This window comes from Capricornis sumatraensis, chromosome 5 (genome assembly GCF_032405125.1).
Source record: "Capricornis sumatraensis isolate serow.1 chromosome 5, serow.2, whole genome shotgun sequence".
NCBI lineage: Eukaryota > Metazoa > Chordata > Mammalia > Artiodactyla > Bovidae > Capricornis > Capricornis sumatraensis.
In genome coordinates this window covers 53,556,617-53,568,286 of record NC_091073.1, presented here as the reverse complement: position 1 = coordinate 53,568,286, position 11,670 = coordinate 53,556,617, and positions in this window count along the sequence as shown.

Below are 11,670 nucleotides of genomic sequence, written 5' to 3'. Positions count from 1 at the left end.
AAGGCATTTTCTTATTTATATCCTTTCAGCATTTGGAGTGTAAGACAGAGTCCTCTATAAGATCTGCACACTCATTCATTCATTCATTCACTCATTTATTCATTCAAGGATTTATTAAGAATTACATTGGCCATGATACAATGATGAAGAAAGAAGTATTGGCCCTCATCTCATACCTGTAGGTGCAGCAAACATTTCTACATGGTCACAAAGTATATTACGTTTCACTGATTCTAAAATGCACATTTTTTGCAAATCAAAACTACCATCTCATGCTGGTCAGAATGCCTGCTATCAAAAAGTCTACAAACAATAAATGCTGGAGAGGATGCGGAGCAATCCCACTGCTGGGCATACATACCAAGGAAACCAGAATTGAAAGAGACATGTGTACCCCAATGTTCATCGCAGCACTGTTTACAATAGCCAGGACATGGAAGCAACCTAGATGTCCATCGGCAGATGAATGGATAAGAAAGCTGTGGTACATATACACAATGGAGTATTACTCAGCTATTAAAAAGAATGCATTTGAATCAGTTCTAATGAGGTGGATGAAACTGGAACCTATTATACAGAGTGAAGTAAGTCAGAAAGAAAAACATCAATACAGTATATCAATACATATATATGGAATTTAGAAAGATGGTAACGATGACCCTATATGCAAGACAGCAAGAGACACAGATGTAAAGAACAGAATTTGGACTCTGTGGGAGAAGGTGAAGGTGGGATAATTTGAGAGAATAGCATTGAAACAGGTATATTATCATATGTGAAACAGATCGCCAGGGTGCTCAGGGCTGGTGCACTGAGATGACCCTTAGGGATGGGATGGGGAGGGAGGTGGGAAGGGGGTTCAGGATGGAGATCACGTGTACAATCATGGCTGATTCATGTCAATGTATGGCAAAAACCACTACAATATTGTAAAGTAATTAGCCTCCAATTAAAATAAATAAAAAATAAAATAAAATGCACGTTTTTCACATTTTTATCAGGACTCATAATTGATGATGTGTTATAGTTCAATTAGCACTTTTTTTCTTAGTGGTTCATAAAATAATTGTGAGTTTTACAATTATTGGCATTATAGAATTGATAAAATATGAATATATGAAAAATCATAAGTGAGCTATATTTTTGAGTGATTTCCTGTTATATGAGAATGATTTGAGTTCTATGTTAGCCTAAATTGAGAGCAGTCAGTCTTGCTAACTTTTTCTGGTCTTGAGGGCAAATTTTTACATAGTTTCTTCTTCCTCTTTTTTTTTAACTTAAAAATTTCTTTAGTCAGAAGAATGGAAAAATAATGGAAATATACAAATAATGCCCCAAAGTCTATTTTTAAAAGCAATCTAGATTCTGATTTTTATCATTTTCTACCTTTGAATTGTAATGTTTGTAGCTTATTCCTTAATTTTTTTTTTAATGTAGAATTGAATTGACTCACTTCTGTTTGGATGCAGCCTTTGACCCACTGTTAATCACATTTCAAACAGAAACCACACCCTCTTCACACTGGCACTGGTGAAAAATCAGTTGCCCAGGGAAATCATTTTTCCCTGGGAAATTCAACTCTGATCCTGAGTTTTATTTTTATCTCATTTGTTAATTTTCTCAAGACAATGGATGCTAAGTTTCTGCCATATTTAAACAGAAAAAGAACTTTAACTTTCTTTTTCTCTGATCTCTCCTCTGAACAACTGATTTGGCTTGCTTTCAGTAATCATACAGCTTTATACACCATTGTTTTCTATTTATTTCCTGTATGTTACCTTTTTCCTCCTCTCCAGATATAAGATCTGCTCCTTAAAGTCAGAAATAGTATCTTATATTTCTTTTATGGTATTAAAAAATTACACATAGCCTGTAGTGAGCAACTTGGAAAATAGAGCAATCATTTCTTATTGCACCACCCAAATGGTCTCTGTTAAGTTTTTTGCTTATTTCCTTTTTGCTTTTTCTCCCTATGTGCACACATGTATATATTTCAAGCAGGTAAGATTACAATGCTAGTCTTAATGCTAGTCTTGTTTTGTATCTTTACACAATACCTTGGCAAATTATGACAATGTAATAAATAAGAAAATATTTGTTAAATTATTGATTGATTTATCATTTAATGATAGGATCTTGAGAAACTATTAGATAGAAATAAAACTTGTTAAAAAAAGAAGAGAATTTAGGCTTCTAAAGGAAAATCATTAAACAAAAGAATTCTTTCCAAACCAGTGTAGCAGTCCATTCCAATTTAAAGCAACTTCTGTTGTCAATAAAAATTTATTTGTATATAATTCAATAAATTTTCAGATAGTGGAGGAAACACCACATTCTTTAATATAAATCCAAATTTGATATTGTTTTAGTAAAATTATCTCTCATTAGATAAATGAAATAATGACACTTTTTTTAAGCAAAGAGTAATTTGAGGGCCCATTCAAGTTTTTATGATATTTGTCTTTCTCTTACTTCACTTACTATGATAATGTCTAGGACCATCCATATTGCCACAAATGACATTATTTTATTCCTTTCTATGCTGAATAATATTCCATTCTATATATCTAATACCACATTTTCTTTATCCTTTAACTTTTAAAGTTATCTTTGCACACCTATTCTGTGAACATGGTTTGTCAATGGAGGGAGAAAGGGAAACTTGAGAAATGTTTCAAGAAAACACTAATGTGCTGTGTTATCCTGAGTTGGATGTTTAAGTAATTCCATCCATTCATTCATCCATAGATACATAGATACATTTATTGATTCAGTGAATACTTATTGTCAAACACCATTTTAAGTTTTGGGGATACGGCACTGAACAAGTCTGAAGAAGTTTCTGCCCTCAAAATGTTACCAAACCAAAACATGTTCACAGTAAAGCCAATCTGCTGACATGGGGCTGTGATGAAGGGAAGAGCAGTGTTTCTTGCAGGCCCAAGCAGAGTCCAGGCAGCTGAAGTTTAAAAGGCCTGAATGCGGGGTTTCCCTGGTAGTAAAAATCCATCTATCAATGAAAGAGACAAGGTTCGATCCCTGGTGGGAAGATCCCACATGCCGCGGAGCAACTAAGCCGTGTACCACCACTACGGAGCTTGGGTTCCAGAGTCAGGGGGCCGCAACTGCTGAAGCCCCTGTTCCACTCGAGAGAAGCCGCTGCATCACACCTAGAGAGTAGCCCCTGCATCACGCCTAGAGAGGAGCCCCTGCATCACGCCTAGAGAGGAGCCCCAACTAGCTGCAACTAGAGGAAAGTCCAGGCAGCAGTATAGACCCAGCATAGCCAAAAAGATGAATAATAAAGCAAATTTTTTTTAAGGCCTAAACTCTCCAAAGGTTTTCAGGGAAAGCTTTTTAGGGAGGAGGTTCTAGGGTATGTGATCAGCTCATGGAAATTCTTCTGACTAGTTGGTGATGAAATAATCCAGAAACAATATCATCAGCCTTCTGATTCCAACCAATCTGAGGTCTATGTGCTTGTGGGCAGCATACAGTAAATTTCTTCTGCCTGGTGAGGGGTTTTGGTATGTGTGAAACAGCTCAAAGGACATGACTCAGTATATCATCTGTAGCACTTGAGGAGGAACTAATGGTCCTTGTCTTTGTTTAATGACTAAACTATTATTATTTGTCTTGTTTGACTTGTTCTTTCTGCATTGTCTCACTTCTCTAATTAAATTCATTCCTTGATTAAAGTTTTTCTATAGACTGAGCAACTAAACACAGCACACAGGCAAAAGGCAGGCAGAGGACATTGGTGGGGCGTGAGGGAGGCAGGGGCTGTTCTGGGAAGGCCTATAGCGTGCTGCTCGGTTACAAAAGAATTTATAGGCTAGTTGATGACAGTCATATACACGAATAAGTAAATCAGATAATACTCTGTGATGATAAAAATCTGTTAGAGAAACAGAACAATGTCATGTAAAATCACTGGTGGGCAGTGATAGCAGAGGGAGGAGAAAGGCTTTTTTTTTTTTTTTAAGGGTTTAATAATTATTTTATTTATAAATTTCCACCAATTCTTGCCATTCATATTATTCTGGCTATCACAGATGGATTAATAGCATTATATTTATCTACATGAAAATTAGGGGGAAAAAAGACATACAAACTGTATGAAAATGACACCTTAAAGCTCATATTTACAGTACTCTGTAAACACACAGGCCTATTAGCTGAAGTCAGCTCTTGTCCTATCGCCATCCAGCTATACAGTCTTGGGCAAATTATTTGTTTCCTCATTTTAAAATTACCTATCACCTGACTTTTCTAACTCATAGACTCAATTGGATGCATGCAAAAATACCTCTAAAAATACCATGCAGTTTAAGTGTGAAATAAGTTACCATAAAGTGCTTTATTTATGACTAGCCTTCCTCTTTTTAGAGTAACACTATTCATAGGAGAAAGGCTTTAAATGGAGTGGTCAGGAAAGTCCTCTCTCTCAGAAGGTGACCAGCCTTCTGGAAAAAGCAAACTGCAAATGCAGAAACTCAAAGTCAGGAAGGAGTCTGATGTGCTTGAGAAACTAAAGGGGAGGCAGTGTGGTTGAGATCCTGATAATGCAGACCTGGAGATACCAGAGTGAGAGACCTCAACAGCACGTGAAAATGACAACTCGGCACTTGGGGAGAGAGAGGGCAGACAGGTGAAACAAGGCCAGTGCAAGTTCCTGAGAGACCACCGGAGGAGGGAGAGGGGCTTTCTTCTTCTCTAAAATGCAGATAATCGAACTCAGCTGGTGAGGGAAAAAAGAAAATACTTTGAATGGTTTGGAGAACTATTCTCTCAATAAGAGGTTTTTGGTAGCTATGTTTTAAAATAACATATATCAAGTAAAGGGGAAAAATTAATGATTAAAATATATGGACTTCTCTGGTGACACAGTGAATAAGAATCCACCTGCCAATGCAGGGGACATGGGTTCAATCCCGAGGCTGAGAAGATCCCACATGCTGCGGAGCAACTAAGCCCGCGAGTCACAAGTACTGCGCCTATGCTCTAGAGCCTGCACACTGCAACTAGCGGCACCCGTGCATCTGGAGCTTGTGCTCTGCAACAAGAGAAGCCACTGCAATGAGAAGCTGGAGCACCGCAACAAAGAGAAGTCACTACCCCCCCCCCCCCACCTCCGCATCTAAAGAAAGCCCTGGCACAGCACTTTAGACCCGGTGCTGAACTCTCCCCACCACCACCAAAATGTGTCCTCCCTCTTGTTTCTAATTATTGCATGTGTGATTAATAATTTTATTGTTTTGGGATACTGGTAATGCCTTACGCTCAGGAAGTTTTCAGTTATCAAGGTAACTCCTGTTGATCTGAACAGAAATTGATCCAGTTAATCACACTAGCTTCTTTTGGTAGAAAACAACAGCCTATTGTCTGAGGCCATTTATCTTTCTTTTGTGGGGGAGGGGCGCTGGCTGACAGCTGCCTTGCTCTATAAAGAATATGCTTTCAAAATTCGTTCCTACCCCTACTGATTTACAAAATAGTAACAGCACAATTAACCCTAGAATCCACTGTTTAATTTTTCATTTAAGAGTGAATCTTAAATATCAACAGAAAGAAAGCCTGTCAAGGGACAGACAGATTGAAGAGGAGAAAAAAAAGAGGAAAGGATGAAGCTGAGGGAGGCTGAAGAGACAGAATCAAAGGACTGGGATGGGAGAGAGAGATGGGAGGGGAAGACTCATGACGTTTTTTCCACTGGATGAACTGAAAACTCAACTGCTTTTGAGCAGAAGTATTACCTTGAGGTGAATATTGTTATTCCCATTATATAGATAAGGAGATATACACAGTTAAGTAATTTGCCAAGGGTCACACAGCCTAGCTGAGCTGGAATCTGAACCCAAGCAGTTTGACTCCAAAAACCACTCTCTTAACTTCTGTAAAAATATCCTGGGGCTTTAGCAACACCTGCTCACCTCCCCACCCCCAACCATAGCATAGAATTTCTAGTTGTGTGTTAGCAGCCTAGGCTTCATGGTCCCTCTGCTAGTTTCAGCTTCTAATACTCCCCTTTTGATATGATATTTAGACATATGATTTACACAGACAATGGTATACCGTGGGATACTAACAAGGTGGGTTAATGTATAGGATATATAATGTATAGGAACACAGCAAGAAACCCAGAGTGTATTGTAGATGAAAAAAAAATGAGGTGCAAAAAAATGTGTAGAGTATACTCATATTTGCATTCCTGAAGGGCATATACATTTGCATATGATCTTTCAGAGTCCTAGGAAGAGTGAGAACACACTGAGACAGAGTTAATGAAGGCACTGTTTACAGAAGTGTGAGGTAGGCTTGAGGAAAACCAATCAGGCTTGGTGAAGCCCCTTGGGGTTACCTGAAGGGAAGTGTTAAAAATCTGGAGAAAAGCGCAGTCAGCAGTCCTAGCCTAAGGGAGCGGTGAGGAAGGAGCTGTTGGCAGACCCAGACTGTGGTTGGAGAGGGTTGCTCCACAGGTACTGGGGCTTTCAGTACGGGAATAGGGCCTGCTGGTTCCAGGTCCAAGGAGGAAGGAGCTAAGGACATACGCACCTCTACTTCTTCCCTCCCGTCTGATTGTCCTGCTGGTAGGGACTTCCCCAACCTCCCTTCTCCATTGCCCAAGTTCTACAGGAAGAAGTTAGAGAGCTGAGAAACCTGTTACCCATAAGGTTAGTCTCCAGGGCACACAGCAGAGCAGAGAAAGCTGCAGAGAAGATAGTGGGGCGGGGGGGTGGGGGTGGGGTGGGGTGGGGGTGGGGGTGGGGTGCCATGGAGACTCCATATACATAAAAGTAAAATGTTTCTGGAAAAATTCACAAGACATTAGGGCCTGATGGAAGCAAGGGTGCTTTTTTTTTTTTTTCCCTCATGGCTTGACTTTCAGGACCTCAGTTGCCTAACCAGGGGTTGAACATGGACCCTTGCCAGGCCAAGCCCTAACCACTGGACAACCAGAGAATTCCTGCAAGGGACTTTTTAAAAAGTATACTTTATTTTAGAGCAGTTTTATTTTATTTATTTTTGGCTGCGCCACATGACATATGGAACTTCCCCCACCAGGGATTGAACCTGTGTCTCCTGCAGTAGAAGCTTAGAGTCTTAACCACTGGACCACCAGGGAAGTCTCAGAGTAGTCTTAGATTTACAGAAAATTTAAGAAGATAATATGAAGAATTCTCATATTAACATTCACCAAAAGTCAATAGTTGGTTCAGATTTCCTTAGCTTTTAGCTAACACCTTTTTTGTTCCAGGATACTGCATTGCATTAAGTTTCATTAGGCTTCTTTAGAAACTAAGCAGGATCCTGTGGGGCCCTCCTGGATACAAAAGCCCCTCTAAGCCCCTCATTTCTGGTTTGTTGAAAAAGATCTGGTCTCCTAGACCTTCCCTGAGTTTCAAAAGGCAGACTCAAACAATTCCTAATTCTGGAAGGGAGGGAATGCAGAAACAAAGAAAAAGTAGTCAAGAAAAATAGTTCAAGGATAGCTTCCTTTTCTAATGTAAATCTGTGCTGCTCTGTTCCCCCTTACTCCTTCCTCTGGGTCTTGGAGTTGCAATAGGAGGGAAAGGGGCAGGACACAACTTTTGTAGCCCAAGGACACAACATAAACCACTTAGAACCAAATGGGACCAAGAACAACAGACTGGTTCCAAATCGAGAAAGGAGTATGTCAAGGCTGTATATTGTCACCCTGCTTATTTAACTTATATGCAGAGTACATCATGCACAATGCCAGGCTGGATGAAGCACAAGCTGGATCAAGATGGCCAAGAGAAATATTAAGTAACCTCAGATATGCCGATGACACCACCCTTATGGAAGAAAGAAAAGAGGAACTGAAGAGCCTCTTGATGAAAGTGAAAGAGAAGAGTGAAAAAGTTGGCTTAAAATTCAACATTCAAAAAATGAAGATCACGGCATCCAGTCCCATCACTTTGTGGCAAAGATGGGGAAACAATGGAAACAGTGACAGACTTTATTTTCTTGGGCTCCAAAATCACTGCAGATGGTGACTGCAGCCATGAAATTCAAAAGACACTTGCTCCTTGGAAGAAGAGCTATGACCAAACTAGACAGCATGTTAAAAAGCAGAGACATTCCTTTGCCGACAAAGGTCTGTCTAGTCAAAGCTATGCTTTTTCCAATAGTCATGTATGGATGTGAGAGTTGGACTATAACGAAAGCTGAGCACTGAAGAATTGATGCTTTTGAACTGTGGTGTTAGAGAAGACTCTTGAGAGTCCCTTGGACTGCAAGGAGATCTAACCAGTCAGTCCTAAATTCCTGAATATTCATTGGAAGGACTGATGTTGAAGCTGAAGCTCCAATACTTTGGCCACCTGATGCAAAGAACTAACTCTTTGGAAAAGACCCTGATGCTGGGAAAGACTGAAGGCAGGAGGAGAAGGGGATGACAGAGGATGAGATGATCAAATGGTATCACCAACTTGATGGACATGAGTTTGAGTAAGCTCCGGGAGTTGGTGATGGACAGGGAAGCCTGGCGTGCTGCAGTCCATGGGGTTGCAAAGAGTCAGACACGACTGAGCGACTGAACTGAATTGGGACCAAGATGGCAGACAAGACTAGAACTTAATCCTCAGTCAGCAAGTGAAGTGACACACTCAGAGGAGGAATTCCAAGGCAAAGTCAAAAGACCAAGAAGTGGGCAGTGGCGCAAATCCTGGAATTCTCCACCCTTTCCCAAAAATAGTTGGAATAATCCTCCCACTCATTAGCATATGAAATTACCCAGCGTATTTCCTAGTTGTACTCTCCCCCTGCAATGGCCCACACTCTGGGGTGTGCTTCTCTTTGAATCTGAATAAATCCACTTCTTACCTATCACTTTGTCTCTCACTGAATTCTTTCTGTGATAAGACATCAAGAACCTGTGCTTCATTAGGTCCAGAAACTAGGTACCATGGGTTTTGGCTGGATTCAAGTCCCAGCCATGTGGGTTTGAGTCCCAAACTGGGATTTGGCTGGGTTAGAGTCCGAGCACATGGGTTCAAGTCCCATTTAATGGTAAATGGTTTCAGAGTCACTATGAACACTAAATCCCCATACCTGAGGTTAAACCCCAGTAAATCCAGACCTCATGTTTACAGGATAGGCCTCTAAAGACTCATGATGCCTGATGAAGAAGCCTGGAAGAGAAAGAAGAAAGAAAAGGAGTCAGAAATTTATCTTTCTCAGTATGATATAATGTTGAGAACTTCTCTGGTGGTACAGCGGATAAGAATGCACCTGCCAATGCAGGGGACGTGGGTTCAACTCCTGGTACAGGAAGAGCCCACACACCTCAGAGCATCTGAGCCTGTGCACCACAACTACTGATGGCTGCGTGCCTAGAGTCTGTACTCTGCAACAAGAGAAGCCACCACAGTGAGAAGCCCACACACCTCAAGGAAGAGTGGCCCCCCTCGCCACAACTAGAGAAAGCACAGGAACAGCACTGAAGGCCCAGTGCAACAAAAATAAAGAAATAAATAAGCTTTATAAAAAGATAATGTTGACAAACAAGTACAATTGCTTCATTTTTATGGTCTCAATGATGCTGAAATACATATGAATAAAAATAATGAGAAAATCATTCAAAAAGAAAAATAGTTCAAGGATAAAGCAGAGTCCTAGTTCCTCTTCAAGGGATATACACAACAATTTGAAGCATGTCGTTGAGCTCCTATGCAGAAATTGAGACCACCCCTCACTCCCCCACCCCCACCAGGTGGAGGATGATGCCTACTTGGAGAGCCTAGATTGGCTGGAACCAGAAAGTTGATGATTGAGTTTTCTGAAACACTACCCTGTTACCTCACCACCAACCAATCAGAAGGAAGTCATGCACCCTGCCTCCCCCTAGCCAAATGCTAACTTTAAAAACCCTTCCCAGGGGGAATTCTGGAAGGGTTTGAGCACAGACCACCCATTCTCCTTGCTTAGTATCCTGCAAATAAATGCTTTCATTTACTACTTTCATTCACCACAACCCCGTGTCAATAGATTAGCTTTGTTGTATAGTAAGTGGACCCAAGTTCCCTTTGATAATACTCTGCTGTGACAGACTTCCCTTGGTTTTGATGACCTTGACAGTTTTGAGGAGTGCCGGCCAAGTATTTTGTAGGTTGTCCCTCTATTGGAATTTGTCTGGTTTTTCTCATACTTTAACAGGTGATATGTTTTTGGGGAGAGGAAAACCACAGAGGCAAATAGTCATTTTTATCACCTATCAAGCTTACATAGTATCAGCGTGACTTACTGTTGATATTGACCTTGAGCACCTGGCTGAGGTGGTGTTTGTGGGGTTTCTCCACTGTAACATGACTCTCTCCCACCACCATTCCCCTTTCTATGCTGTACTGCTTGAAGAAATTCACTACATGCAGCCCACACTTCAGGAGTAGGAAGCTAAACTCCATCTCCTCGAGGACAGATTATCTACATAAACTATTTGGAATTATTCTGCAAGGGAGATTTGTCTTCTCCTTTCCCCACTTATTAATTTATTCAGTCATTTCTTGATGTCTTTACGGATTATGTGTTTTTACTTTATGTGTCTATGTGCTCAGTCGCTTCAGTCCTGTCTGCCTCTTTGTGACGCTATGGACTGTAGCCTGCCAGGCTCCTCTGCCTATGAAATTTTTAAAGCAAGAATACTGGAATAGGGTGCCGTTTCCTTCTCCAGGGGACCTTCCTGACCCAGAGATCAAACCTGCATCTCCTGCTTTTCCTGCACTGCAGTCCGATTCTTTTCACTGAGCCACTGGGGAGGTCCTTGCCTTATAACCCAATGCTACTTTATTTGTTGATTACATTGTTCCTGCTTGGTTATTAGGAGATCTTCAATGTCAATGTGCTCCTTTGACATGCCCCATTAATGTAGGGTGGTTTTTTGTTTTTGGAGCATTCTCTTACTTTCTGGCATTACAACATGTTCCAGGCTTATATTATACATTTTCTGTGTCAGTCCTGAAATCAACCATTTCTCCAAGGAACTCTGGTTCACTTTATTGGGAAATGGTGATAGAAACCAAGATGTAGGTAATGGTTGTGCTCTTTGCTAAAGGAATGTCATTGCTTACAGGCCCTCTCAGGTGACAGAACAAAGAAACATATTTATTATATTATTAAATAACATTTTATATTATATATTATGAAACATATTATGTACCAGTTCAGTTAAGTCACTCAGTCCTGTCCGACTCTGCGACCCCATGGACTGCAGCATGCCAGGCCTCCCTGTCCATCACCAACTCCCAGAGCCTTCTCAAACTCATGTCCATCAAGTTGGTGATGGCATCCAACCATCTCATCCTCTGTCGTCCCCTTCTCCTCTCGCCTTCAATATTTCCCAGCATCAGGGTCTTTTAAATGAATCAGTCCTTTGTATCAGGTGGCCAAAGTATTGGAGCTTCAGCATCAGTCCTTCCAATGAATATTCAGGACTTTCCTGAATGATTTCCTTTAGGATTAACTGGTTTAAACTCCTTGCAGTCCAAGGGACTCTCAAGAGTCTTCTCCAACACCACAGTTCAAAAGCATCTGTTCTTCAGCACTCAGATTTCTTTATGTTTCAACTCTCAAATCCATACATGACTACTGGAAAAACCATAGCTTTGACTAGACAGACCTTTGTCAGCAAAGTAATGTCTCTGCTTC